General features: G+C 36.4%; 1 pseudogene; it reads left to right on the top strand.

Moving 5' to 3' along the window:
- Positions 1 to 436: 436 nt before the first annotated feature.
- Positions 437 to 882, top strand: LOC123245439 (annotated as a pseudogene).
- Positions 883 to 5,373: the final 4,491 nt, after the last annotated feature.

Raw genomic sequence — 5,373 nt, forward strand, 5'->3', positions numbered from 1 at the left:
CAATTCTTCAATTTATTCTCAAATTCCTTTTATATTCTGGTTTAATTAATCAAGAGAATATTAAAGCTCACAGACTAAATTCCTCAATTTATTTGTATAGTTCATCATCATTGGATAATTACTTTATATTTAAAGTACCAAGAATTAAGTTAATATTTATAGATGGCCTAAAAAACTATAATTCTTACAACCCAATGCCAATATCACTATAGGGGAAGAAGAAGGTGCAGTATAGAACTTATTGCTTGATTACAACCTTCTTTGTTTGGGGGATCCCATAAACAAATTAACTGACTTCTCTGTTTGCCTAATATATTCCTTAGAGAAAAGAATGAATTAGCTGGGGCTTGTTGCCATCGGAGGAACCCTCTGCCTCGGTTCCAGGTAAAGCGGCAGCTACCGAAGCCTCCGCCTCAGAGCCCCTGAACTACCAAGCATGAATCAAGAAGAGTAAGCCAAGCTACAGGTTCAGGTCCACATAGGAGGCAAGGACACAGCTCACAGAAAGAAAAAGGTGGTACATAGAACTATCACAGCAGATGACAAGAAACTCCAGAGTTCTCTCAAAAAAAATTGGCTGTGAATAATATTGCTGCTATGGAAGAGGTGAACTGGATTAAAGATGATGGGATGGTTATTCATTTCAACAATCCCAAAGTCCAGGCTTCCCTCTCTGCCAACACCTTTGCCATTCCTGGTCATGCAGAAGCCAAGCCAATCACAGAAATGCTGCCTGGAATGTTAAGCCTGACGAGTCTTAGGAAGTTAGCTGAACAGTTCTCTTGGCAAGTGCTGGATAGCAAAGCACCCAAGCCTGAAGACATTGACGAAGAGGATGATGATGTGCCAGATCTTGTAGAAAATTATGAGGAAGCTTCATAGAATGAAGCCAACTAGAGTCTGATGGTTCTTGGTGGTTGGCATGGTCTAGGTTGGAGAAAGGAGCAGTTGGCTCCAGGGCTGTGCAGTAGCAGAGAAAGTCTCCTGTTAATAGTTCAGTAATATAAATATTTTGTGTATTAATGATGCTGTTTGGTCAGCATTTTTCTGTCAGTTGATTTTGCATTTTGCTCGTCTCGCAGGATCTACTCTTTTGGTCAAAATATGAAGTATTAGTGCAGTTTTGAGGGGTTTTGTGGGTGTGGATGTACTCGAGTGCATATGTATGAGCCTGAGAGCCTGTGAGGGTGTGTACAGTGGAGAACAAATTGGGTAACAGCTCTATTGATCCTCTCCTTCCCCCCCCAGTAGAAAATAAAACAAATCTTTAAGTCTAAAAAAACAATACCCCCCAAAAAAAAGAAAGAAAAGTCTATTAAGAGAATCATAGTTGATATCTTCCCAGCACAGTAAAACCTACCTAAGGTTATCCTCTTGTGCTATCAACTTTGAATACCTAGATTCTTCTCTATACTATGATGAAATATTCATTGATTGCATTTAAAAATTCTCCTTTGGGTAGTATTGGTGCTGCATAGGTTTAGCAAAGGAGGCACTTTTAGTTATTTTGTTGTCTCTGTACAAAAAAATAATCAAGTGAATTTTAGAACTAGAAGAGCCCATTGAGTCAGCTCTCTCATCTGACAAATAAAGCTGTTGAAAATCACATCGGCCTGGTGATATTCTTAAACTGGAAAATGGTAAGGCTTAGATTAAAATTCAGTTCCGTACTCTCAAATGATGGCTTCTTTCACAATATCAAAAGTTCTTAATCTCCTTTTTTTTTTGTAATCAGTCCCTTTGACCTGTATAGTCTATTGATGCTCTCTCAGAGAGTATTAGAATGAATAAAATTGAATTCTTATGTTTACAAAAGAAAGTCATTATATATTTTTTAAAGTATCAATATTTTTAAAGTTTAGGGAGTACAGGTTAAGAACTCCTGCACTCAAAAATACATTGAATCAACTAATTTTCTTCAGAGAAAGAAAAAAGAGGAAAGCAAACACATTTAAAATAAAGAATTCTATTTCCTCTTTATTTTGAACTGTATCTTAAATTTCCATTGGATACATGGACTGTCTGGCAATTAGCTTTTGTCATGACAGTATAGAAATATATTTGTTTAATCTGAAGTTAGTATTAGCAATGTTGAAGCCTTATGTTTTAATGATGTTTTATTCAGTTGAAGCTCTATTCTCTCTTCCCATAGAGAAATATGATTATTTCATTTAAGTCACTTTGTGTGATTCTACTGGATTGCACTGTTCATAGACACTGAACAGTTTCTATTGAAATAGCCACTGAGAATGAATAATTCATCACTTTTTGTTTTGTTTTGTTTTTAAAGAGCATTATTGAAGAGGGCAGTAGCTATTTTGTTCATAGTGGGTCCCCCCACCCACCCTTAAATGGCAACAGCAGCAAATCATATTCTGTCTGAAAAACACAGCTGTTGGCTTTCATATTTTTATCCCCAAGATGTGTTCCCAGAAGCTTTAGGATGTGTCAAGAAACTGTCTCTCTACATCTAGCTCTGAAAAGGAAAAGTTTAAGCTGAAATGAATGTATTAAGGTGCTTGGCTATACCAAACTTCATCTTGAAGAACATTTCCATGTACAGTGATCATGAAATCAGATCTTAGTACAGGCATCCTAGGCAAATTAGCCATTCTTGCCCTTGAGTATACTATTTAGACTTCTTGACTAATCTTTTACTGTGAATCTCTAGGACAAGAGTTTTATTTCCCTTTGTGTTCAACAACTTCTCTTTGTCACCCAATTATATTGCTTTAGACTTTAATACTGTTGATCCAACTATGACCAAAGGAACACACAAGTGAACTGGGGTCTTTGATACTCCTTGTTTAATTGTTCTTATCTCTCTTTGTTCCTTATGCTCATTTTTCTAAAATGATTAATTTACTTATTATTAGAATATGTCAGATTTCAGAAACACATTGTGAATAAAAGTAGGCCAAATGAGACATATGATGAAAAGAATGATGAATTTGAAGTTATAATACTTGAGTATAAATCAATGTTCTTATACCACTACATAGGTATTTTTGGACACACTGGTCCTAGTTAATTCATTTGGAAAATAAAGTGAATGTACTTGATTTTTTAGGTTCCTGCTAGCTCTAAATCTTAGCTCCTATGATTTTCTAAGTATTTTAAGGTTTTTCTTCACCTTGTCTATTCATTTTTTATAAAACCATCTTAAGGTCAAAATGGTAGGGATTCATCTGAGCTCTTCCAAATACTCCCCCCACAAAAAACACATTAAAATACGCCACAGAATGAATTCTGAAGTGGAAGAACCAACAAAAGTATTGGGTTACACAATTTTCTATTCAAATACAACCTGGAAGGTCAGCAGGAGAGGTCTGTCTCAGAGGAGAGTAGTCAAACACAGGCAATGCCCTATCAAGCCAAAAATGAGTCCTATGGACAATGGAAGCAGTAGTGGGTGGGGTCAGGATTCAAGAGCTCTCAACCCATAGATGGTAAGTATTTTAGACAATTAATTAGAAAGGATATTACCAGGGTACCTTTGCTGTCACTGGAACAAGGACTCTGCTATACTGCCTATAATTAGCTTCAAGTCCTAGTACTAGAGTGAGGAAGATCACTGGTAGGATTAAAGACCCTAGACAAAGTTCCAAGATGGAAAAAATCACTTGAGGTTGTTATAGACAGCAACACAGGGCAGGAGAGCAAAGACTACATCTCTGCTTAGATAATAATACATTGGAAAAAATAAAAAATTGTAGACTCCAAGAACTAGATCTAAAAACAGTAGCACCAAAACCTGAAATTTGGGGTAGTGTCCAATCTATCCTAAGAGAAGAACTCAAGTTTAACATAAATTTAAAAGGTATGAAATATGTTGGGAAAATGAACAAGCAACAAAAATGAACCAAACCACAGAAACTAAGTTCTTACAATGGCAGGGAAGATGAAAATACAAACTCAGAAGAAGACAATGGTGTCAAACCACTATATGCAAACCCTCAAAGACAAATGTGAATTGATCTCAGCCCCCCTAAACATTCATGAAAGTGCTCAAGAAGGATTTTAAAAACCAATTAAGAAAAGTATAGCAAAAACTGGGAAATAAAGCAGCATGATACTAGAGAATCTTGAAAAATATTCAATAGCTTAATAAAGGAAGCAGAAAAATACTGAAGAAAATACTATCTTAAAAAATCAGAAAGAAGCTCAAAAATCCACCAAACATAAGAACTTCATTAAAGAATAATGGGGCAAATGAGGTAGGGGGAACAGATTTAAAAGCTTACTAAAGAAAAAAAGACTTCTAAAAATAAAATTGGGCAAATGGAAAAGGAGTACAAAAGCTCACTGAGGAAAATAATCCCTCAAATATTAGAAATGGGCAAGTGGAAGCTTAGGAGTCATGAAATATCAAGAAGAAAAAATAATCTAAATGGTAAAAAAATAGGAAAAAATGTGAAATTTCTATTGGAAAAGTGTAGCATCCATGATCTTGAGTGGGATGAAACTGCTCTGCAGAATTCCACAGGACCTCCCAGAACTCCAGGAGAGGGGGCAGTTAAGAATGTGGATATATAAGCCAGGACACCCGGCTGGCAAGACACTTACTTTTTGGGGTTCAAGGGGGACTAGGAAGAAGTGTAGCATTGCTTTTTGTTAGCTCATCTCTGACTTCAAGGATTAGGGAGTCACTTTGCTGTGTCACTTTACTTCTTATAGACTATACCAGCCTATGTGCACTGGAAAAATACCTCACTTGCAATATCTCAACTTATCTCTAGTCTAAATAGATCTTCAATCAAGATTACCTTCACCATCTTAAACTTAATGACATTAGATTAAGAGAAAAGTTAGTTGTGAGGGAGATAGAAGTTATACAAAACACTTTCCCCTCTGGGGAATGTGTAGCTGACAAGTTTTTCGAAGATACTAGGTAACTTGCCTCACCCTCAACCCTAAAATTTACCTCCCCTTTCCCTATTTTCCTGAAATTAATAAATTCCTTCCCTTGTTAAGTTTGAGATCCTTGTGGAGCTACACTTGGTTATACCCACCTATAGCATACATCACCTAAACAAAATCTTCATCCAAGCAAGTACTGGAACAGCTATTATCCAGAGACCAAGTCTGCTGTATTTAGAAGGCATCTTGAACCTTTATCCATCATTGGGTTCAGGGAAATAATCTTTAACTGTGGAAGTTGCTAATCTCAGTGGGATTATTGTCTATCTGTCTACCAATATACCCCTGAATTAGCCAAGCCTAAAGAGTCTCCATTTCTAGATTTAAAGGGGATTCAGTTAAGACTGTTACCCCTTCAGCTTCAACTGCCTAAGAAGGGGGAGGAGAAAGAATTCTATTGACTCTCATCCCTCTCCTTGCTAGCATAGCTCATTATCAATCATTACCAATCCG

Source organism: Gracilinanus agilis, chromosome 4 (assembly GCF_016433145.1).
Source record: "Gracilinanus agilis isolate LMUSP501 chromosome 4, AgileGrace, whole genome shotgun sequence".
Lineage (NCBI taxonomy): Eukaryota > Metazoa > Chordata > Mammalia > Didelphimorphia > Didelphidae > Gracilinanus > Gracilinanus agilis.